This window comes from Lissotriton vulgaris, chromosome 10 (genome assembly GCF_964263255.1).
Source record: "Lissotriton vulgaris chromosome 10, aLisVul1.2, whole genome shotgun sequence".
In the NCBI taxonomy this organism is placed as follows: Eukaryota; Metazoa; Chordata; class Amphibia; order Caudata; family Salamandridae; genus Lissotriton; species Lissotriton vulgaris.
In genome coordinates this window covers 574805725-574831526 of record NC_141698.1, presented here as the reverse complement: position 1 = coordinate 574831526, position 25802 = coordinate 574805725, and positions in this window count along the sequence as shown.

The following is a 25802-nucleotide window of genomic DNA, read 5'->3' as shown; positions in this document are numbered from 1 at the left end:
CCAAAATGAGCCCAAACAAATTGGTTTCACAGTTCAACTACAATCACCTACAACCTCTGCGTGTCAGTGGTGCGGTGTCCATAAAATGGGCTACAAGGGAGCCAGATAACTAACTAAAGCTAGTCCGCTTACCCTTCAAAATGGCACCTTAAAGTGTCCCAGCCAAGCGGAGGAAAGATGGCAGTCCGCTCAGTGTGCAAAAAGCGAAAGTGCAAGCCTACAGTGTAAAAACAAATTTAGGGATTTCAAAAAATAGTCAGAATACAGTAATTTTAAAACAGCATTAGATTCACCCTGCAACACACAGAGGTGAACTTCACCCTTGCACTCAAGCCTACTGTGTAAAAACGAATTTAGGGATTTTTAAAAATAGTCAGAATACAGTAATTTTAAACCAGTGTTAGATTCACCCTTCAACACGCAGAGGTGAACTTCACCCTTGTGCTCACGCCCCCAAAATGAGCCCAAACAAATCGGTATCACAGTTCAACTACAATCACCTACAACCGCTGCATGCCAGTGGTGCAGTGTCCATTAAATAGGCACCAGGGGAGCCACACACAAAACCTAGTCCGCTCACCCTTCAAAATGGCACCTTAAAGTGTCCCAGCCCAACGGAGAAAAGATGGCACTCCGCTCAGTGTGAATTTAGGGATTTCTAAAAATAGTCAGAATACAGTAATTTTAAAACAGCATTAGATTCACCCTGCAACACACAGAGGTGAATGTCGCCCTTGTACGCAAGCCCCCACAATGAGCCCAAACTCGGTAACACAGTTCAACTACAATCACCTGCAACTGCAAATGCTCTTACATTTCCAGCCAAAAGCAGTGCTGGCATTTAAAGTTCCTGAGGCAAGCAACCATGTACTGCTGTCTAAGGTAGTAAAACAGCCTGCTTAGCTCTTCGACTATTTAAGACACCAGTCAGCCCAATACTGTGACAGATTCCTTGTCTTAAATTTGCACTTGCTGTGCCCACTTTATGTGACACAGCCGGCCCATAGGATTTGCCTGCAGCAGAACTTGACCTGAGAAATAATGAGACTTATAATAAAATCTGGGATGTTGCCAATATTAAACTCTTCGTGTTGTGTTGTCATCCACTGCAGACAAATTTCAGATGTAGAACTTTATATTGACAGGAACCAAAAACATTCATCCTGTGAAGGCACTTTTCTGGGAAAAATAATTTGTTTCTGTTATGGTGCAATGCTGCAGAGCAAAATAACATATTGTAATAATTTAAAGGATTCTCCGGGTTTGATCAGGCACAATCAACTCTCTTTTTACCAGGATGTGTTAGATTACAAGTTTATGTATGACAACATTTACAAAGTGCACCCTCTGCTATTTGTATGGGTCCTTGGTGCTGGCACATGTCTTGGTTTGCGGTGTTGTTTGATGGTTGTGTGGTACTCAGCTGCGATAACCTTTTAGGGAAGAGGGGTGCAATGTAGGTCAAAGAGGGACTGATTTATGCCAGATTTTTACCGTAACGGAATAGCATGTAAATGAGCTTGGTACAGGTTTATTGTATGTACATTTAATGTTGCTTGTGTAAAATATCCAGAAATCAAACATGGATCAGAAGAAACAGACATATGTTAGTCACACTTGTGGTATGACTTTGGTATTGGTTCGGGCGGTTTTTCACAAGACCCATGTATATATTGATAGTGAGTTATGTGCTTGTAGAATTACGTCTTTTACTACTTTGGTTGCCACAGTGGGGTGCAGGACTAAGTGTGTTTGATTCACTGCTCAGTATCTGTGACTACGCCTTTAATTTCAATGGCCGTGATTCTATGTCAAGACCAGAGGGAAGGATAATGCATTTCATTCTTCACTTCATTTCTTCTCACAGCTGTCATTGCAGAACATCGAACTATAACAGAAAACTTCATTTCCCATAATAAATGAGGAATGTACTTCCAAGCAACCCATCACATTTGCCTCTGTCCTCTGTAAGAAGAAGCATTGCATATTCTTTGACGCAGTCTTTTTTCTTTGTTCCAGCAGCTGGTAAGTATCGCTTGTGACTGCACCCTAATACTCTTTAAAGCCCGTGTATTGGCATGTAGATGGTGCACTGCAGAGTGCCGAGTGGCTCATTGCAATTAGAGTGAGTTAATCTCCTTTTTTCCCTCACAGATGCTCTTGGAGTTTCCCATCTGTTTGGTAGTCCTTTTATGGCTGATTACTCGTGGCGTGGTCCACCAACTGGTAGCGTGTGGATGAGAGCATCTCACTACATAAAATAGCTCCCCATCTGGCAGCTCCACATCACTGTAGACACTTGTGTGGCTCATCCGAGCTCCTCAATAACAGAACAGAGCTTTGAACACTACGTCTCCCAGGAGTGTAGGCTGGCATGATCCACCGCACTGCCTGTAGCATTTCGACCCTTATTTTGAGGTCAGGGAAGGAGGGCTGCTCCATACTCATAAACACACATCGAGATTGAACACAACATGGGCAGATTCCAAGAGGGCAAGTTTGTGTCCATTCAGGTATTTCGTTCACTCTCAAACATGCAGAGGGAGGGCATGTCCTACTTGGATGAAGAGGTGGAAGAGATAATCCCTTGGTAGGATGGAATAACAGAGGCAGTGTGTGTGTCATCAGATGATGGTGAATGATGCCCTAGCACCTCTAGGGAACCAATCATTAAAATGACCTTTGTGCTGCCCAGTAGCCCTCTGCTAGAAGAAGAACTGGGGAACCTTTCTGGGTTCTCAAAACACAGAGGCAGCAATGCTTGACTCTTGCCAAGGCAAAAGTGAAACATAAGAAAAAACAGTCTAGCAGTGGGGATTCCTTCAATAGACTTAAGAAGACTTTTGTCCATGGGACACTGCGTCACATGACGACAAGGATACCAGCAAAAGGCCACGCCTAGGTGCCCCAACAACCTGGAGGCCCAAGCTCCCCCTTCAGGAGACCCCCACACTACAAAAGAAGGGACAGGTGGCAATAATGCACATGGTGACTCTAAAGAGGACTGTTAGCCCTGGCATCCTTGGTGTGGGTTCCCCTGTATTTTTGCCTGTGCTGCCTGTGTTTTTACAATGTGTTGTACTTTGTTTTGCTGGTCTAGATGCTTTAGGCACTGGCACTGCTGTTTAGTGCCAAAGTTCAAGTGCACCCTCTGTAGATTGTTGTAATAGATTAGTATTTCCATAATTGGCCTATTTGGTTTACTGTTACGTCCCTAGTATAGTGCAATGTGTGTGCCCAAGGCCTGTAAACCAAATCCTGCTAGTTTGCTTGCAGCATTGATTGTGCCACCCATACAAGCAGCCTTGCAAAAGGGTCTCAGGCCTGCCATTGTAGTGCCTGTGTACAGTTCGTACTGCCATGTCGGCCTGGCAAGTGCACCCACTTGCCTGGCCCTAACCTTTTCTTTTCTTACATGTGAGTCACCCGTAAGGTACCTCTGTGGGCTGGATGCAGTGTATGTGACAGGTAGAACATGCACTGATGTGTGTGGGATGTCCTGATAGTGTAATACTACAATTTTCATTTTTAACTATTGAATAGCTATTGGTCCCATAGGATAGAATAGGGACTTTACGTATAACATGTTATAAGTATAACCACCCATGAGAACAAGATCAGAAAATGTAGTTTAGCATGCCAAAACTTAGAATCTAAAGATGCATCCTTTAGTAATGATGATTTTTACATTCTGTGTTTGAAAATACCCCTTTTAGGAAAGTATGTATTTTCTTGCTTCACCATCCAGTGGGTCTCTGCTAGGTTTGTGTATTGACTATCTGGCTTTGGAGTGACAGGGGCTGAGGATGTGCATTCTGTCCAGGCAGCCACTTTGGCGGCTGAGGTGTGCCCTTCCTTTCCAGGGTGAGTCAGAGCTGGGCTGAATAGACCTGGGCTGCATACAGAGTAGGGAGAGGAGATTTCTTTCACACCTGAAGGGGACTGGTCTGCATTGGACAATGCTGTCTCCACCTCCTGCCAGGCAGCTGCACCTGAGAGGACAGAACTGGTTTTGGCTGGGCAGAGGCATTCTCTGTCTCTAGAGAACAAGGGATGTTGTACTATAAGGAATGAGAGCAGATGACCCTGTCACTGAGTCCGTTGCTAGTTCCGTGTCCTGAAGGCACTGCTGCACTTCGCACTGCTTCCTTGGTCTCACCAATGCCGCAGGGTGACCGTCACCGAGCCATTGCTTGCACCGTGTCCTGTGGGCACCGCAGTCTGCACCACATTGCTTTACTCTGCCCGGAAGCCTCCGACACGTCGCTGCCCGACCTGAACATCGATTGGCTCTGTTGCCTGCGCTGTGACCTGCGAGCACCGCATCTAGCACCGCCTCACTCCCCATCGTAAGTGTCAGGAATGCCGGTCCCGTGCACAAAACACAGCGGGCATCAGCAAACTATCAAGAATGCCGGTCCAGCTGCCGCACGTGCACGGACACCGGCAGAGGAACATAAAGCTCCTCGGGTCCCCTATTGGACGCTTTGTGTTTCAGTGTTCGGGATCAGCTCTGTTTGCTTCAGTTCACACTCTCCTGTGCTTCCAGGTTACTCACCTGCCATTCTTCTGGTCCCTCGTCAAGCTACTGCATTCCTTCTCCCATTCTTGTTACAGCGTCCTGGTGTGGCGTGCCTGCTTCTGTCCGCATCACGCCTTCTGTTCTCGCCATCCTGGTGCCTTGATGGTTCTTCTTGTGCATTTCTATCCATCCTGGTCCTTGGCCTTGGCTCCCACGTCACAGTAGTTCGGAGAGGCCTCAATTCCACTACAAAGAAAAAGCCCAAAACAAAAAGAGGATCAGCCATTAATCTACTCTACGGTAACAATTCTGTTTGCGCTGCCCATGCATATAATGTATATGTCTGCCTAATACATAACTGATTGGGATCCTAGGTCCATGGAGATTTTGATTTTTCACTATGCTGTGAGGGCACCGCACGCTGCACCGCTTCACTTCAATGCAACTGCGGCGGTTGCCCCGACTGACTCGTACCAATGGGATCAACTGCAACGAAAAAGGTACTGTCTATGAGTCTGTTGACACTTTAGCTGGTCCGTACCGACGTGTTTGGCTGGAACTGTAAGACTCTTTCATTTTCAGCATTGCTGTAGCCCTGGACAGAGCTACAGACTCAGAAGAACTGTGTTTTCATGTTGTTTTTGCAATTTGAAGGTTATCTTGCATAGTACCTATTTTTACAGTATTGTATGTTGGATTTTTGTTGTATTTGGTCTTGTTGGTTTAGATAAAGATTTGCTATTTTTCTAAACTGGTGTGGTGTCCATTTGTACTGTTTTCACTGTGTTGCTGTATGCATGCACAAAAGGTTTACACGCTGCGTCTGAGATAAGCCAGTCCGCTCTTGAAAAGCTACCAAGGGGGTGAGCAGGGGTTATTTTAGAAGTGTATCCCCTTTACACTGACTAGGAAGAGGGGCCTTTACTTGGACGGAGGTGCAAATCATTGCCAACTAGAGACCCCCATTTCTAACAAGGACCAATAAATAAACAGGCCAAGGCGACTAATACCCAGACCTAAAAGGCCCAGTCAGAAGCCAGAGGAGAAGATAAGCCTCCATCAGGTGGAGAAGATAGAAGATAAGCCTCCATCACATATAGGACCTAGAAGATTTGTACCATACTCACTCAAGCTACTTGACTGACAAAGTTGCGCAAAACGTGGAGGCATGATTAAGGCAGCCCTTGGATAAGGAGTTCCGCAACCACCATAGAGTGGAATGCCTGCCTTTTACTCTGCCTGTCAAAGTAGGTATGATACCCACATTAAATGGCAGAAGGGCCACATTTTCTTCAAAATTTGTTAAGCATCTTCTGAATGGTACCAACCCTTCCATAAGGCCATATCAGGCTAGACATCTAAATGCAGTAGGCTCACTGACCAAGAGTTAGACATTACTGAACAAGCTAAAGTTTTAGGCTCCCTGGGTTTAACTGAAATGTTGACCGGCTGGGTCCAAAGAGCAATAATGTATCTGGGTAATTCAAACTATACCATTTCTGCTGAAACATTCTGTTCTCTCCTCATTAAGGTCGACCCAAATTTGGGGGACTTTACTACTTGTGAAGCAGGCTTAATGCCTGAGCCGTGCCTGTAGAAATATTCCTCAAAAAGCTGCTAAAGTTTGTTTTAATGTCTGCGGTGCTAGACTAAGTGCTAGCCTCCATAAAAAAGATCTTCACCCCAAATTCTTTTGATAGGGCTGGAAAAGGTAGGGAGTATTTGACTGGCCAATCCCTAAATCAAGGCCTCCGAAGATGACAGACAGCCAGAGAGGACTGTTATAAGACCAAATTGCTTTGGAGTACATTTCCTGTAGAGAGGTAGGGAGAACCCGCTGAGCAAAAGGGTAACTTAAAGGTGTTATTATTTCTTAAAGTAGATACTCCAGTATGTATTCTCCATTCTTCCCATGTGATAATAGGGGGAGACTGGCAAAAGTTGCCAACAACTGGCAGGTTTCAGTCATCTGATGCTTGGGATATCCAGATCATCAGAAAGTTCCATACATGATTCTATGGTTTTCCAAGGGTTAGAAAAAAGATTCCAGGTTGGCCAAGGTATGCACCTAGGCCAGGCAGGAACCACCACTCTAGTCAGGGTAAGCTAGATGGACACTAAGGGCCATGTGTATCAAGATACCCATTTGCGATTCTCAAATACCGATTTTTAAGAAATCGCTATTTGAGAATTCCAAATGGGTATGTATGTGCAAAATCGCATTTTTGTGCGATTCCTTAGAATTCCTTAATTGTGATTATCAAATTTTGAATCACAATTAAGGAATACTTTCACATTCATTTCTGTGGGCCAGGAGGCCCATAGGAATGAATGGGAAGTTATTCACAATTTGCGATTCGCAATTTGCTAATCGCAAATTGAGAATAATTTCAAGGGTGCAGGGGTGTCCAAAGGACACCCTGTTGCACCCCTGAAATATGCATGGGTGCACATGTGTCACATGGCACTTTGAAAAATGCAAAAATGTGCATTTTTCAAGGAATTCGCAACTTACCACCATACATTGCAAAATAAGGAATCGCAAAATTTGCGATTCCTTATTTTGCACCCGTTTTGCATCATACATTCCGTTTAGCAAATTCTGCGAAGTTCGGCCTTTGCGATTGCGAATTTGCATGATACATATGGCCCCATGATACCCTGTACTCACCTTCTGGTAGCTTGGTACATAGCAGTCAGGCTTATCTACAAAGGCAATGTGTAAAGTATTTGTGCAACACAAACACAGTGAATCATCACAAAAACATCACAAAAAGATGCCTCTGAAAATATAGATTATATTTTTATGAATAAAACTAGACCAAAACGACAAAAATACAATATGTAAAACCAAATTATTTAATTTTTAAAGATTAAACCAAAACCAGTGCTTAGAAGTCAATAGTGCTAAAAGGTTACCATAGGTCGCCCTAGACCGTGGAAAATCCAAATTCAAGCCAACCGCAAAGGAGCACTTGTCTGATTCAGTTCCAAATAGGTCTTGCTAAAGTTTGATCTTTTCCAGCTTATCCAAGAGCCCCGTTTGCAGGTGGGAAGAGTCAGCAGGCCTTTTTGGACCGCAGACGGGACCTCACGGTTCTGGGCAGTGATGCTTGCTGTGCATGGAAAAAATGTTACGTGGCTCGCGCTGATCCTTTGAGTGAGCGGTGCAGTCCTAGTGGGAACAGGGCGTTCACGGTCATGAAGAGTCCTAAAATTTGATTTCAGGGGCTCAGGAGAAGCAGCTGTTGAAAGCAGCTGCATTGCTCACTTCTGAGGCACAGAGCTTGGAGGGAGCACCCCAGTCAAGGGTAGGACTCACAGAAGGCAGAGTGCAGTAGCACCAGCAGAATTGTAGGAAGTTTTTTCTGTTGCTGAGACTTCAGAGCACAGGAGGCAAGCCAGCATGCATTTGGCGATCGCTTGGTGGGATGGCAGAGTCCAGCTCTTCTTCCAGCATAGTCAGGGAGCATCAGGCAGAAGGGCAGCAAGCAGAAAAGCAGTCCTTCCTGAAAATAAGTCCAGTTGAGTCCTTTAAGCAGCACAGCAGTCCTTCTGACTGAGTTTCCGTTCAATATCCAAAAGTGTGTGATTTTAGCGGGTCAGAGACCCAGTACTTACACCCAAAAGTGCCTTTGTTATATTGGGGGACATCAAAGGAAAACTCTGAAGTGCACAAAGATGTCTTTCAACCCAGTCCTGTCTGCCTGGCTAACCATGGTGGGTTGAATCAGTGCTTTGTGTGAGGCTAGGACACAGACTATTCAGATGTAAGTGTAAGCCGCCTCCCTCCCTTCCTGCCCAGGAAGGCTATCAGAATGCAGATTAATGCAGATGAGTTCTTTTTCACACCCAGCCCTTCCTGTGCTTGTGGCAGTCTAGAGGGAATGCAAAAAGTTAACTATCACCCAGCACAACACGTATTGGAGACAGGCTGTCAGGTACAGAGAAATCTCCACTTTCTAAAAGTTTAATTTTTGAAGCCATCAATGTTAAATCCAACTTCATCAATAAGTAGAATTTATCATTACCATTCTAAACATATCAAACATAAAAAAGCTATTCGTCTCTGATCAGGAATTATGTCTCAAAAGTATATTAAGGAATTCCCAATGCTGGCATGTGAGAGGGGTTGGTATCACAGTAGTGAAAAACAAAAAAGGCTGTTTGTCACTACCAGGACTTGCTAAACATAAAGCTACATTTCCTACCTTTTACTTACGTAGCATCCTGCCCTTAGGGTTACTTAGGGCCTACCTTAGGGGTGACTTATCTATACTACTATTATAAAGAGAGAACACAAACCTTTGAGCCAAGTAAACTACAAAAGTAATGCACCAATCACTACACCCAATACACCATTTGAAAGGGGAAATGTGGGAGAAGGACATAGGCTATAGATATGCACACCATATACATTATAAAAGCATAAACGCCAAAAGTGGTAAAGTAGTCCCTTGCGGGCGTGGTCGTGGGCGTCTCAAACAACAAATGTGGGCGTTTACAGGGCCATGCCAAGTGCAAATAACAAACATAGGCCAAGCGACTTCACAACACACTTATATATGCACACAGAGTGGAAATGCGCTTTCACTGAATTTAGAACGCACAATATGCAGACAGAGCGGAAATGCGCTTTCAATGAATTTCTAACAAACATTTGCAAATCCCAACACATACAGCGGAAATGCGCTTTCAATGAATTTAAATTCACACATACAGCGCGGTAACACCAATATACAAAAACAGCAGAGGTGCGCGCTATAAGAAATATACACACATTTGTTGCAGTTACCCAGACAACATTGACGCCTTCGCATTAAAAACAGGGCGGGCCTTCCATCGACGAGGAGTGTCAAATGACACCACACAGGGGACAGGATTAATTGCATACTACACCAATCACAACGCACTAAAGAAACACACACGACTTCGGCTTACCAAAAAAAAAGTCTTTAACCATTGGCCATTGACCAACGACGTCACAGGGGGGTAAACACAAACAAAAAAAAGCCGACATTTCTTAACGGAGAAACGCAGCCGACTGCTCATTTACGAGACTTTCCTCACATCTTGCGGACAAGATAAAACGCTTACAATAAGACATACGAATAACGAAAATAACACAACTGCCCATAATCACTCGAGCACTGCCAGGACTTCACCACACAATTGACAAAACAAAAGGGAAACTTCTTCTTAGGGATACAAAAACAAACACACGGAAAGAGCCTTCGAAAGAAAAAAAAACATTAAACAGGTGACACGACACTTTCCTCACATCTTGCGGACAACATAAAACGTGGAAAACAATACATACGAATTAAAAAAATAACACAAGTGGGTCAAATCAGTTGAACAGGGCCAGGACTTGCACAGACAACTCTTCTGCGGGGCGGGCGGGGGCCCTGAAGCAGCCTTTTGCTCCCAGACAACATCTGGACGGGCAGCTAGTATGTAATAAAAGGAAGTTTAAGGCTTGGAAAGTAATTTTAAATGCTAAGTTGAAGTGGCAGTAAACTACAAACACATGCACTGCAGTGGCAGACCTGAGAAGGTTTGAAAGGCTACTTCCGTGGCTAGCACAATGAGTGCTGTAGACCCACAAGTACGTTCCAACATTTATCATGATCCACAGATCCACTCTGGTAGCCCTCACATCTACACATAAGCCTTGAGCTCCACTTCCTTTTAGATTGTGTGCTCAAGGTCATTACACAACAAAAAGTACACGTTCCATCTGTGGTCAAGAAATACAAAACACATCTGAAACAAATCACAGATAGTATTAAGTGGTCCTATGCTATATGTCTCCCGGTAAGGCAGTGATTTCTGGAGAAAGTTGGAATACAAGAACAACTCAGAAATTGCAAAAAGTGCTGTGCAGTCTGATGCGAATCATAGCCAGGTGTGGTTCAGAAGGAAAAGGTCCACACATGAAAAGTATTGTTTTTCCACCTTGAGAAAGTCACAGGTCTGCGAGCCGCAAAGGGGCAAAACACATGTTGGCCGTTTACTCCTCATTACTTTTGATCACAGCTTTGTACTTTGTGTTTTCAGCAATATGAAAATTGCTTCACCCAATTACCAGAACTGATTATATCAATCTATACATACAGCAAGTCAACTATATATTGCTCAACTCAATTTATCCTCCACCTTCAGTTCAAGGATTGACTGTGACTGATTACTCTCACCTGGTAGACCTTCTCTCATCTCCAATCAAGCCACATTTTTAGGCCCTCTCCACTACGGAGCCCTGCACAGACTAAAGTCAACATGTTAGGAAAGGAGTGATATACTGGGAACCAGTTCCCCATAGCAAGGGTACATTGTTTTGGTGTAAATCTTTCTTGCTAAATACCAAATATTTGATGAGTCTTATGATTCCTACATTTGATATTTTTTTGTTGCTGTATGAGGATATCTCCATGTCGGTAATGAGACTTTCACTGCGGGTGTGGTTTTGGTATAGAGCAAAAGTAAGAAACAAATCTGTACATTTCTTTGTTTTTGCTTATGATGCAAGAAAAAAAGGTTTAAATGAAGTTGTGAGAATTCTTCAGAGGCTAAAAGCAATGTGACTGGTTGTTTAGAACTAACACATTCCTATGTTATCATGGAAACTGTAGCTTTCGGTTATGTTTTGGAGCAGGGTACATTTTAGCTCCCTCCTTAGACGTTATAAGTATGCAATATAGATATGCACTTAGCACACGTACTCTATGTGTCGTAACAATATTAATATAAAACTGTTGCACTTAACATACTATTGACATGCATTCGCTGTAGGATTAGAGACTCATATATACACTGTGTGTTTAGTCTCGATAAATGACATATATTGTTTAGGTGATTAAATAAAAACATCTTCACACTATTGAAATGTAGTTGCTTTAGAAACGAGAATGACTGATGTAATGTGTGCACTAATGTTTCATATTTGCATTTATAATGAAGTTTTTAGTCACATTTATCCATATGTACTCAAGATTATATCAGTCTGTAACACAACTCTAATGTTCTGACATTTTCCATTCATTTTGGTGCATAAGCATATTAAAGGTGCACAATTGAATTAACACATTAAATTGTCACGACAAGGCCTGTAATTCTTTCTACATGAGATGCTGTTTTCCATTTTCTGCTTACGTGTCTTTTCTTTGCAGGTGTATTCACATGGTTTGTTGATCTGCAAATAAGATGTGACACCGTATTAGCGTTAGAGAGCATGAGAAAAAGACCTTGACAAAGAACATGGAGAGCCAGAACTTTAACTGATAGTTTCCAGTTAGTAATGTTGGAAGGACGATGTCATTCTCAGGACTGGCTTGGGAGAAATTTTTAATGTTTCAGCTCACAACGGGAGAATGGAAAGGACAATGGAGCACCTGATGGTGTGACTAAGGGGTGTAACTCAGAAGATTTGTGTGGTAATAATTGGAGTTCAACTATGCAGGGGCCATAAAAATATTGTTTGTGTCTGAGTATTCTGCAAGACAGGTCCTGAGGAAGGCGGTCTACACTGCCGAAACGCGTCGACCTTGCGTATTAATTGCACGTCCATCTGCGATCCCTCAGACGCAGAATCTAAGAATGAATGCAGTATGTATGATGAATAAGGGATGTATGGACTTGTGAGAGTGTTGATTGTTTTGTATATTGTTTTCCCTGCATTTAATAGTTTTTTTACTGATGATATTACAAAATGATGTGTTTTACACTATGTGTTTTTTGATAAAATATATGAGCTGGTGTGATAAATCGATAAATGGAAAAATTATTTTTGTACTAAGAAATACAACAAAAAAGAAAAAATAATAAAATGATAAAGTTATAAAAAAAACCTTTCTTGTTGTTTGCCCTTATGTATTAAAATAGTAGAATTAAAGTGTTGGATATATACCGTTACAGTTTTAGAGGTCAAGGGGGAACATATTTACTGTTAGTGTTTTACTTTTCCCCTCTTTCCCTGACCATTGAAGTAACAATAGAGGGGGTCCCATTCTTATGCTAATAATTGGAGTTCTCACAGGTCGTTGTTGGCCACTTTTCCTTCGGACTTTGAGAGGTTAAGAACTCTATTATTTCCCTGTTGATTATTTGCTAAGTGTGGCTTAGGGTAACACTTATAGTCCAATCCCAAGAAAATTCTTGACCGAGCTTCTGAAAGGCTGACTCCTTCCTGCATTTCCCCATATTTTCATCTTTTTCTGCATTTTCCCTATTTTTTTTAGATCCTTTAGGTTTAAACCATCCTCTTAGTTTGGACTCTAAAATACATGATTTTAGACTATACTCATGTATAGAAGAAAACATCCAAAATTCTTCTCTGAGGATCAGATTCTGTTATTTATTTTCTGTATTGCTGTAACTGAACTTCTTTTCTGCCTTATTTTCGTAAACCTGAACTTCTTTACGAGGTTGGGTTATCCAGTTGGTATTCTGTATCTTTACAGCATGGTATTGAGGTTAATTTACCTTAACTTGACTGCTAACTTGTAATAAACCTCCTCAACTACAGTCACTGATTACTGGTCCTTGTTGTGTAGTCAAATGGTCTGAACTGTTAATGAGATTGTTTGATTAAATGCTAACTTCCTTTACCTTTCAATCGGTGAAAAACGTTTATCGGATAACAAATGGTAAGAGGGTTGGCCCAGTACTGGATCAGTTTTATTGTTTTTATTAATGCTGCAGTGAGAAATAAAGTGAAGTATAGGTATAATCCTCACTTCTGTGTCCTTTACTGAATTTAAACTTTCCTTTACAATAGCTGGGGCATTTTGCATGCCCAGCTCTAGAGACAGTGTTTGGGTCTCCCTAGCCCCAATGCCTGTGACTTTTTTCCAAGTTTCAAGCCATGGTTGTGGATGCTGTGGGAGGATGTTAATTTTATAATTATGGATGTCCTGCAGAGGATGGGAAGACCTCACATCCGAGTACACTTTCATACCTGAGCACCACAGAGGGTTGTGGGCCCCTAAGTACAGTATTTTCTTTTTAAAGGCTTTCTGTTCCCCCCACTGTGTGTACTTAGCACTTGCTCTCACCCTGTTGTGCAACTCTGTTTACTTTGCACTCCATAAAATGGCTAGCATGGCAAGGGGCAGGAGGAAGATAGCATATATGATGGCTCAGTATTTGGGGGTTAATAAATCCTATTTTTCAGTGAAAGAGAAGTTTGATCAATGGTCCAGCAGCAGCAGATAAATTAATTTCTCTCAGAAGAAAAATGTCTTCAAAAAACAAATTTGCTTACCTATTGATGCCAGTCAACTGTCCAAACACCACTTATCCTCCTTGTTTGGTGTGCTTGTTTGATTAATTTGTCTGTGCAATCAATTGTACCGACATAGTAAGCAGATGTGCATGTTAGAGCAGGTTACAAACGTAGCCATCCCTTACTAAAAACAGACAAACGGCCATCAAATGATCTGCACTCCCCCACAAGGTTTAAACCAAAAAAAGGGTCATTTCATAGTGCTGGGGTCTTCCTTTGCTGACATGACCATATGGCTGAATCTTTTAGGTTGCTACTGAAGCCAAATGAAACCTGGTTTTAACCATGTGACTGCTGCTCTACCTACTCTAAAAAAACATGACAAGTACTTAGCCTAATTCTTTTACCAAGTGCTCCTTGAGTTATTTTCCAGTGCACTTTTCTGGGAGATCCTGTCCTAGTGTACGTGTCTGATTGCTTGCCAATGATAAACATTCATAACATTCATTACTCCCTTACTAAATGTCTGCCCTTATGTCTGTGCGTCTGTGCTTCAGCGTGCTTGTCCAACACTCCCTACTCTAGTGTCTGAGACTTTCTACCCCAGTGGCTCTGCATCTCTGACCATGCATCTATGAGACACTCCACTGACAGAGTGTCCATGTCTGTGAATTCATGCGTAGGTGTAGATGCCCATGTTTATCTGCTCCAGTATCCTTGTCATGGCTCCTTGACTCAGTGTCCACGTTTATTCCTCTATAACTCACTGCCCACCTGCTCCAGTCTTCAGGTATCCCTGTCCCATTGTTTAAATATTTGTGCCCCAGTGTCTGTGTCTCCTTGCCTCATTATCTTTGTCTCTCTGTCTGACTGTCTCCCAAGTCCACTGTCAATGTGTCCTGGTCTATTGCTTTTGTCTCTCTACACGGGTGTTTTTGTTTCCTGTTAACTTTCTGTGTCTCGCTGACCTTGTGTCTTTTTCTCTTGCCTCACTGTGAATGTCTTCTGAGCCTCCTATTTGAGTTTTCATGCCTAACTCTCAATGTTATTTCTCTGTCCCAGTGTTTATGGTTCGCAGTGCAACAGTCCTTGCTTCCCATTTGGTGACTTATATTGCTCCAGTTGTATATCTTCTATAGGAGCATCCACGTATTCTTGTCATATTACCTGTGTTTCCATGTAGTAGTATATTTATTTCTGTGAAACAGTGTTCACATCCATAACTCCCTTCCTGACTCTAAATGTACCTGATTCCTTGACCCAGGTTCTGTCTCTAGAACTCCATGACACAGCTTCCATGTCTGAAACTCTCTGATCCACTGTATTAAGTGACCATGTATGTGACCTAAAACTCCAGAGTCAATAAATCCCTGCCTTATGGTCCATTAGTAACTGTCTCAAAGTTTGTCTCAGTGACTCCCTTCTACAGGGTTCAGGTACATAGCTTTCAGCCGAATGCCGATTTCTCTTTACACCAATGCCCTTGCTTAAGTGTTTGTGTCCCAATGTTCACATCCATGTCTCCCTGCCTTTTTGCTGGTTTTCTGCCACGGTGTCTGGATTTTCCTGTCACGGTGTCTTCATCATCCTAAGTGTTAGTGTGTCCAGGCCAATGTCCCTGTTCCCTTGCCTTACAGTCTTTGTCTTTGAGTCCAAGCCTCTTTATCTCTCTCCCCTGTTAACTATGCACCTGCTCCGGTGTCTGTTTGTTCCTGCAACAAAACCTCAAATCTTGATGCCACAATACCCATATTTTCAGTCCCAGTGTTTTTGTCTCAGTGCCTCTGTGTCAATGTTTCCCCATCCCATGCCCATCTCTCCCACATCAAGAATACTTGTTCCTCTCCTATGTCTCCCTATTTATGGGTACATGCCCCTTATCCAGTTTCCATGTCTCCCTGTTCTAATACCCATGCCTCCCAGTCCCAGCATATGTCTCTGTATTCTAGTGTCCACCTGTCATTACTCTGGTGTTTGTGCCCTGCTCCAATGTCTGTATCAACATGTCAGACTAACCAGTGTCTGCTTCTCCCTGAAACAGTGTCTGCATCTTGCTGCGCCACATTTAGAGCTGTTATAAGTGCATCCTTGCCCGAGTTTGAAGTCACCAAATACATCTATGTTTTTCTGGTCCAGTATCCATGTCTCAGAAACTCCAGGTCCCCTACCCACATCATTTTAAATGTCCTACCTCAGTGCACGTGTCTTCTTGTTCCTCTGATCTTGTCTTCCTATCCTTCGGTTACCTTATTCCTGTCTCCCCATCTGCTCATCTCCATATACATGTCTTCAAATCATGGACTCCTTGTCAAATGTCCTTGGCTTCAATACCTATATGTGAAAGCCTACCTTTCCCAATGTAATATGATTCTTTCCAAATATGCCTGTGTCTCCTGGTCCCTGTGTCTATGCCACCCTATCACACGGATTGTATGTCAGTGGCTGTGTCTTATTTTCCCGGTCCAATTGTCCTTGGCTTTCTGTCCAGTGCTTAATTTGATCAGGTGCTTTCAGGTGCTCAGCATCTGCACTTCTTTCACAGGACTGGGGCTACAATTTCTGAACTTGCAGGTGTTGGTCTCAATATTAATTGTTTAATTCAACATAAAAAGAATAACATACATTGCATGGTAACTGGCTAGTAAATATTCCTAGGCAGGCCGGCATACGCCTGTCCAGGCAGGCATGATTGTGTATCACCACGTAAGAGATTATGTTATCACGCTGATCACAAATCCAAGAAGTCATCGACAAACTATGGCTTGCATTCTATTCCCCTAGTCTGCTGCACCCTGCCACTACCTGAGCCTAAACCTCCCATTGAATAATTGTAGCTGGGGGCTGGCTCATGACTGAGTTGAGGCAAGAGCGCATTTGGAACTTGGGAGTGAGGGCTCTTGAGGAAGAATAAATTAAAGTAAGTGTGGACTTTCCACTTGTTGTGTAGCCAGAGTAGCATATCCGGCAGCCCTACATTGCTGCTATCCTCAGAGAGCTTGATGCAGCTGTGGCCCAACACAACTTTTGTGCACCATGGCGTCACCAGTAGAATCTGTGCGCTGCACCCCAGCCTGGTAATTGTTGAGCGTGAGTGAGTCCAGTAAACACCACAGCCATACTTACCGGCAGGAAGCTGAGCAGTGGATGCCGATGCCATCACCAATCCTGGACCTACTAATTACAGGCAGAACTAGCAGGGACATGACCTGCTGTGCTCAAGCAGCCGCCTGTTCCGCAATAAACCCAGTCATACCACACTGATTAATATATGCAAAAAAGCATTCTTATTTTGTTTTTGCACTCAGTGTAGGTAAGAAAGTAAAACACATCATCTTCCGCTTCAATAGGAATGACAACAGGCAAACGCAGAGTTCAATATAGCGGGGACATGTGCAGGCTGACGACAGGGGTAACAGGCAGCAGCAGTGTTAGAGATGAGAGACAGAAAGAGTAAAGTGGAGAAGAAACAACAAGATGGGAGAAAGATAAAACAAAGAAAAGGAGGAGAGCAAATCAGATACAAAGAGAAAGCAGCCATGATGTGAAGAAGAAAGCATTAAGAAGAGAGAAGATAGAATGAATGGATGTGGATTACAGAACAGAGGACAAAAAGCATACAAGTGATAAAATGGAGACACAGCTAATCACTGCTAGAGAGTGATAGTAAAGAGCCCAGATGGAGGGGAGAAAGAGCAGAGCATGGATACAAGTGAAGAGAAAAAAGGGCAGGGCTAAAATGAATAGAGGGCAAATCAGAAATACAGGGTGTGACAAAGGTGATAGAAAACAATTAGAGAGGTGAAAGGATAGACTCTTAGAGCAAAGACTTAGGGGACAGACAACAGAACAAGGGTAGAAGATAGAGACTGAGGCAGTGAGAGTGTTGAAAGTGGGGCTCACCGGAGGAAGACGTGAGCGGTGGCCTCCTTGGCAACATTTTCAGCACATGCACTTCTTTTTTTACAAAGTAAGCACTGTTTCTCTCACAGTGTCTGTGCATCCGTGGTCCAGTGTTAGAATCTTCTTGTCAGAGTGTCCATACTCCCTTCCCCATTACCTTTGTCTCAAGGCCCAAGTACCCATGCCTCACTTCCCCAGTGTCCACGTTTTGTATCCAGTTGTCCATGCTTACCTGCCCCATAACCCTTGCCTTCCTGCTACAGTGTTATACCTCTATCCCACTCTTTCTCTCATTCTTCTTATATGCAAGACACATTCTTGCAAAGCAGCATTTTCAGGTTACTCAGTGGCACATTATCTTGCTGGATTCCCTTGGGCAGAAGGCCTCATTCGATACTCCCATCCCTTCATGAGACAACTGTTGTTTTTGTCAATCTTCTTCCCTCTTTCACTACCAATAAGCAGCATTTTCTAAGAGCAGATGCTTTGCTGCTCTTTGATATGGCTGACCAATTTGGGTGTGTGTTATGGTTTGTTTGTCTGTATGCAGAATATAAAGGAGCATCTAGAGTACTGGAATTTTGTTTTAATTTTCCAGACAAGAATGGAAGACTCCCTTTCTTGCAGTCTTATTCATATATGGAGGTTGTGCTATTCTGGGACTTAACAGGAAGAACAATTTAGGATTCATAAAACGCAGGTAAATGCTTCTGATGTTTGCATCACAACACAACTGAGAAGATTTTCTGTCTCTGATGTGTCCTTCAACCCTCAGTCACTTGTTTCTTCTGACTTAGCATGAGTGTTCAGTCTCTGCAAAGCCATTTTCCTGATATCCTGAGAAACTTAGGTCTTTGTCTGACAGAGTACTCCATCACAAACATGGCAGACATCCCATTCACTGTATTACAAGTCCATTATAGCCTATGGCACTTATATAAATGACTGATGGGCTTTCAGTCACATTCTGATGGAGCACCCCAATCTGCTAAATTCTCAATTAGGCCATTAGTCATGTTTCTCAGTGAACATGAACAATTCATGACTTTGACTTACCAATAGGGTCAACATTTGTTAACTCTATAGTATAGATCTACAAGACTATGTCCCTGGAAGCGGGTTTATATTGAATCCCCCTGTTAGAAATTGGATTACTGATTGAGGGTGGTGGAACTCTGCTCAAGCAGAAACCACAATTCCGGTCAGGTTGAAGTTACAAGCAACCCTAAATTAACTTGTACTTAATCCTCTGGTTGCTTGGCAAAAAGAAAATCTGGCTTAATTTAGAGATAATGTGTAAAGTATGTATGCATCACTTCAAATAGTAATAAAGTGGAATACAACACAAGAAAAATAGAGTAAAATGTAATTTGGGGAGAGGAGTTGACCTAACGGCTAGGGCGGTCGTCCTTGAATCTGGGGAACTGGGTTCGAGTCTCGGCAACAACGCTGAACATCCTGTTATTCTGGGCAAATCACCTAATCTCCCCGTCCCTAACAAAAAAATTAATGTCTCCTCATGTAACGCAACTGGTGCTATGTAAAGAGCTCTGATACCCGATTCGGGTCAATTTTGAGCTATATAAAACTCCATTAAAATGTTTTAATTAATTATTTAAGAACAAAACAACAAAAATCGCACTCACCAGTAAGCCCTGCTCCAACAGCCGTGAGGGGAACGGCTTTTCCCACCAAACACTCTTGCTGCCATCTCAAGCCGTGAGGAGAATGGCGCGGCGGTCCACTCGCCATCGGGCCACGTTGTGAGGGAAACGACCCGCAAAGACCACAACTCCCAATAGGCACGGGTGACTCTCATTGACCGCATCACCACAGCACAGGGGGACAGTCAAAAACCGGGCAGACCTCCCGCTCCGTGGGATGCACTCACTAGTAAGCCCCGCTCCAACAGCCATGAGGGAATGGCTTTTCCCACCAAACACTCTTGCTGCCGTCTCAAGCCGTGGGGGAACGGCGCGGCGGTCCACTCGCCATCGCGCCACACCGTGAGGGAAACGGCCCGCAAAGACCACAACTCCCAGCAGATGCTGGGTGACGCTCGTTGATCGCATCACCACAGTGCAGGACAGTCAAAAACCGAGCAGCCCTCACGCACCGCGGAACGCGCGTGGGCTAAGGGCGGGCCCTTCCATGCCCGTCAGAGGCCGGAGGAGACCGGGCTGGCCCATCCCCCCTGGCAGATTCCTTAGGCTCCAGCGAGGCACAGAAGACAGTGGGTAAGACTATCAATGCTAATGCAAGAAAAGGTTTTGATGTCAGTAAAAAACGGGCGCACAGCGTCAGACCAGCAAGCCGGTGAGACCCAAACTAACTGAAACAATTACCCTATGCACACACAATAGAGGGCTCTTCAAAGACTTTACTCATCCACTGGTCGAAGACAATTCTCTTCCTTGCTCCAGGTTTATGATGCGAAAATTCCTGCAGTATTATCATTTGCTATAGAACATATCCCAACAAAAGAATGGACTCAAATAGAGGTCAAAGAAGGGAAAATCCTGCGGAAGTTAACCAGGATGCCGCAAGCTGTTCCGGTTCAAGCTCTCAGGCTAGAACTATCGTTAGTTAGTTCCTATGCCAGAGGGATCATAAACATAATCAGATGGGCATATAACCTGGCTCATACAGACCCAGGAACACTTAGAGCACTGTTAAAAATAGAGACACTGGAGCAAGACTATCGAAAGTATATATTTGGAAAAAACCTAAGTAATGCTTTTAAATTATCATCAGTGTCTCTAGAAATGTTAATATCTTGGACACCAGCCCAGCTGAAACTCTGCTTGAAGCACTTAACACTGAGGCTAAGCATGGAATTGGATTTTCAACACTGCTCCAGGCTCTCAATGTACAAACAGTTAGCGGACACAATAGTTTTTAAAAAAACGCAACCATATATCTTTTTTAACCTAAATCATGGAGTGAGGCGAGCTATACTTCAAATACGGATAGGAATATTACCGCTGAAATCATACACCTTTAAGTGGTCATCAAATCAAGGAGAGACAAATCTCTGTGACTTATGCAAAGATGGGGTGCAAGATCTAGAACATGTTCTGTTTGTATGTCCTAGCGAGATCGTGGTAGCAGCTAGGAACAGATACATTACCCCGATCAAAACAAAATGTAATATAAACTCGGTCCAGATGTTGATTTCCCTCTCCAATGCTCCACCTAATGAATTTGTGTGTATTAACCTGTACAATTTTTTTAACTCTTTTTTAAAATTATATTAATGTGATAATCTCTTTTAGCAAAAATTGGATTTGTATCGTGTATAATTTGTTGTTCTCGTAAGAGAACTTAATCAAATAAATTATTGAATTATTGAGAGTACAATCAGTAGTCATATCATTGGATAAGTAAAAAGTCACAAAAGGTAAGGTGGCAGAGAAACGACAGAATCTTATGTGGACTGAAATCTTCAGTTCTCTATTTCCATGACAGAAAAACAGCAGCCAGCCGACACGTGTTTCATCGCTCACGCTAATCTTCAGGGCTGGGAATAACAGAAAAATCACTTACAATATGGAGTGTCTACATAACATACACTGTGGTCATACAGCCAGTTGCAAAACCACTAAATTGTTGACAAGTTCATTCTTATGATGATCCTCACAGATAGGCGGTCAATAACCGTGATTAGCCGGTATACCACAGGTCACCATGATTGATCCGAAGTCCCATGCCTAAAGATAGCAACCGTGTGGTGTTAATTTTATAAAGAATAGAGAGTGAGAATAATAGTCTCTACATACCATACTAGTAGGTTAACGTGCTCACATGATAGCTGAAATACAGCAAGAGTGACGGAGGTGATTATAAGGAGCCAAGTTAAGGCTTGCCCTAGGCATGGTGCATTGATAGGAAAATTCACGTGATGAAAAAGAGAGTGGTACAGGCAAAGTGAGTGCCACCTCAGACTTCTGATATTATCTGACACATTCCTCGAACGCTACTGTATATGCAAAGGTGGTCTAAGGGTACAGAATCACAGAGTTGGGGAAATGAAGAAGGACAAAGGGAGCGGAAAAAAGGGGAAGAGAATCGAGAGTGACGTTGATTAGATAATTGTTAGATTGCAAATCACAACTCCATATAATAGTATTTCTGGTATATGGACTAAACAATGCTCACCGCTCTGCCGGTGATACTTCCGACCCGGTGGGGCCCTTGACCAATATGAGTGATAGCAAAATTATGAGGAAGGTCACTAAAAATCAATGAAAGAAAATGGAGGAAGTGAATGAAAAACGCTGTAACCTGTATCAGAACAATGCATAAAAACACATTAAGTAAGACAATTTCAATAATCTCGTTTAGAGCCCCTTATTCAAAGGGGGAAATGTATCCTATGGAACAAAGAAAATCTGCACTCCAAATGCCTAATAAGATTTGATACAGTTACGAACTGTCCAATCTTCTGAAGACATCATAGTTAGAGTTAAAACGGTGGATAGATGGTGTCAATTATCTGTTACCTCAACTGAAGAAATCGAAAACTGTCGTGACCGATATATGACTACGGAACCAGTATGCGCCAATCATGTCTTGTAGTCTAATTATCTCCACCGAAAAAGACTAAAAATAATTTGATCTTACTATTGAAAACACTTAATAATTCACTGTGCATTTAAACATATGGTAAACAAGAATCTTACCTGCCACCTGAGTAGAATCGGACAGGATTAATCAGAGCTTATAGCTAGTGACGATAGGGATGCCGAATATGGAAACGTGAACCCACTCTCTGTAATAAAATATATGGGTGTTACCGAGGGTATTCTGGCAATCTATTCCATGACATACACAATGATCGTTTAATGCATATTTACAAGGTCTAAAGCTCACCAAATATTGTGAGTCATGTCGGTCCGTCTTCTTTCTTTATATAGGAGAATCCCCAATTTTCGCGTAGAAGGCGCGGTACAACTGGAAAAAATGAGGAGGAGAGCGTATCAAAAATGAAACGCACCAACTTAAATTGATTGTCAACGGCCCTACGTCTAGATGATAGTTTAGAATTGCTAAAGTAAAGGTGGCTATTCAACTTCTGGACTTAAAGACTTCCGGGTTGACGCGAAGTGCGCGACGAAGTTCAAAACTCCCGGGTCACAGTGTTCCTGGTATCGGACACGTGACCCGGAAGTAACGTGGGTTAAGTAGTAGTCACAGGTTGCTCGGCAACTGAATCTCGTACTGCTAGACTGCTGACTCAAGTATTATCGGCCACATAATTGTGCAAAAAGAAGAAACACTATACGTCGGGATCTTTTCCTGGATGAAATGTATGATCTTAACGTGGTGTTCACATTACTAGCGCATAGTTGATGAATATCGTAAGGTTAAATTAAATAATGAATGAATAAAAATAAAATATCTGAGAGACAGCCAACTAGCTAGCAAATTACACACTGCTGGTGTAAGATGTTGGGTAAGGTCTCTAATGGCTAAGGTGCCGACTCCGAATCATTCATCTGAAAATCTTGCGTTGATATTTTTGAAGCTCCGACCACGGTGAAATATATTAGTAGTCTTGCACCATTCACAACAGAAAAACAAGTAGTGAAAGTGGAGTAATCATGCTCTGACTTCGTGTGTAAGAGAGGGCATGCATTACACAGATATAGTGATAGCATTGAATTGCTTATATTTCTATTGAAAGTGACCATAAAACATTACATTCTCTGTATTCCTATATGGAATATTACCCAGAATTTCATAGTGCCAATCTGACCTTAGAATACATCAACGGATAGTTTTTATACATAGTGCCTAGTTGATAAGTATCATTATTTGTTCATTTTAAAATATAGATGTACATTAATGGATAACAAAAACGTCAAAATTACATTATACAAATTTTCGCGATGTTAATTTGTCAAGTCTATAACAGATGAATCATACGTAGATAATTTACAGACACAACATAGGTGGATTATCGAAAATAGAGTATATATCACTGAATAACAGACGTGACATTATAGAACCTCTTATTTCATGACAAGAATTCTGGGTAATTGGTGGAAATACCGCAGACGTTCTACTGCCTGTTGGCTTGGAGACATTCTAATGTACAACAGCATCAGACTATAGTCAATGAACAGTGTCATGCATATGTATTACATGTAAACATTGTAAGAAGTTGTGAATCATTTCTATATGGTCAACCATGTGGCAAGTACCATTCGCCACTGAGACCCATGTTTATATGTCAAGAAGACATGTGTTTAACATAGTTAGTCCCCCAGAAAAAAACTGTAGTTCTGAATCATAGTTAAGACCCTGGCCCACAGCATGCAGACTCATAATCCACATTGCCTCTGCTCTTCTTAGTTTCAGTTCTCTGTTGCCACCTCTGACTCCCATCGCAATCACTTCTATGCCAAAGATTTGTACCTTTCGGTCTGATTCGTCATTTTGGCAACTCGCGAGATGTAATGCCACGGGATATCTTGGGTCTTGCTAATTGATAGCCCACATGTGTTCGCTCATTCTGTCCTTTAAAGGTCGAATAGTGCTGCCTACAGATTGCTTCCCGCAGTTACATTCTATAATGTAGACAGCAAATCTCGTAGTACAGTTAATGTTCAACTTAATCTTGTATTGATCCCCTTTAGCTCTAATAAAAGAGAGAGGGACCCCGAAACCAAAGGGATGGGGTTCCACAATCGACGTTAGTCAAAAAGAAAATCCCCTTGGGTAAGGTAGCAATAGTACAAAAATACTTTCAAACAACCATTTACGCCACACAAATATAACGTGGAAGCAATGTAGACAGATGAGACCAACAATACATATGAAAACAATCTAAAAAATGTATTTAAATTATAAAAACAATTTATTAAAGATCCATTACATTAGATAAAAACAGAATAAGAAATTGGGAAACACATAAAGAAGGTACAATAATCAATAAAAACCACATTCAAATAAAAAGGAGTGTACAGGGAAAAAGGATAGAACTCAAATAGAAAGACACAATTTTGAATTCCTCCTTGTTTTGTTTTCCCAGATTAACTCCTTAGGCGTCGACGCGTTTCGGCGGAGTGTTCATGTTAATCCGCCTTCATCAGGACAGTAATAAAGTTTCCCAAATAAATTCTGAAATTAAATAAAACCAATCTTAGGCTTGCTTGCTAATGACGGAGGATCCATTAACACTATAGACATCAAATGGCATTTTCTTAAAAAACCGTAATGTTTCCAATCCACTTTGTTAACACACATATGTACACATTGCTTCCAGACAAGAACACATAATACATATAACACGCGCATATAATATGCATAATTTAGCACTATTCATATTTCATTTCTAGTGATAGTCTCATCATTAAGGACATAGACATGTACATTTCCTAACCTTTAGGAAGATTTCAGGAAGATTTCAGGAACACTTAATTTCCATGAGTATTAGTATATTTAAGTGACCACTGCTTAGTATGGTTGAGGAAGCACAATGGTACATCACCTACCTCAGACACTAGGTTGGTCTAATGGATATAGTAAGGGGTTTTCAGCCTCCCTGTTGACAGCTCAGGTATGTATTCAGCGAACTCATATATATATAGAGAGGGACACCTATTTGAAAAAAATGAATATTTTGATGATTGACTCTCTCATATCCTAATTTAGGGTTTGCAAAGAACTAGGCTTATGTATGTCTATATAGTCGAGATACAGTCAATTGTCTCAGCTATTTTCATAAGTCCAGTTGTTTTTAAAAATGGACCAATATCTCAGCATATACATGTTATATGTGCTGTAGTCAAGTAAAAAAGAGAGTAAATGTATTAAAAGAACGTTTATATAGAGCAAAAGATGCTTGAATTGCAAGTTAGCCGAGTATTTCCTATCATGATATTATTGAGAGGGTTCTATCTCTTTAATTAGGCAAACAATTGGTCTCAATTATTGTCAAATACTCACATTAAAAATGTTTTTTAGAGATGTGAAGCGTAAATACATCTATTTTCGTTCGTCGAATGCTCTAGCTAACTGGCTGGTAGCTGTAAAGATACGTAATAATATGCTCTTACTGGCTGATAGCTCTATAATAGAGATCATTTCTTATGCTCAGCGTCTTTGAAGCATACTTACAGTTAGTTAAAAAGCTAGGGCTTGAGCACGCAG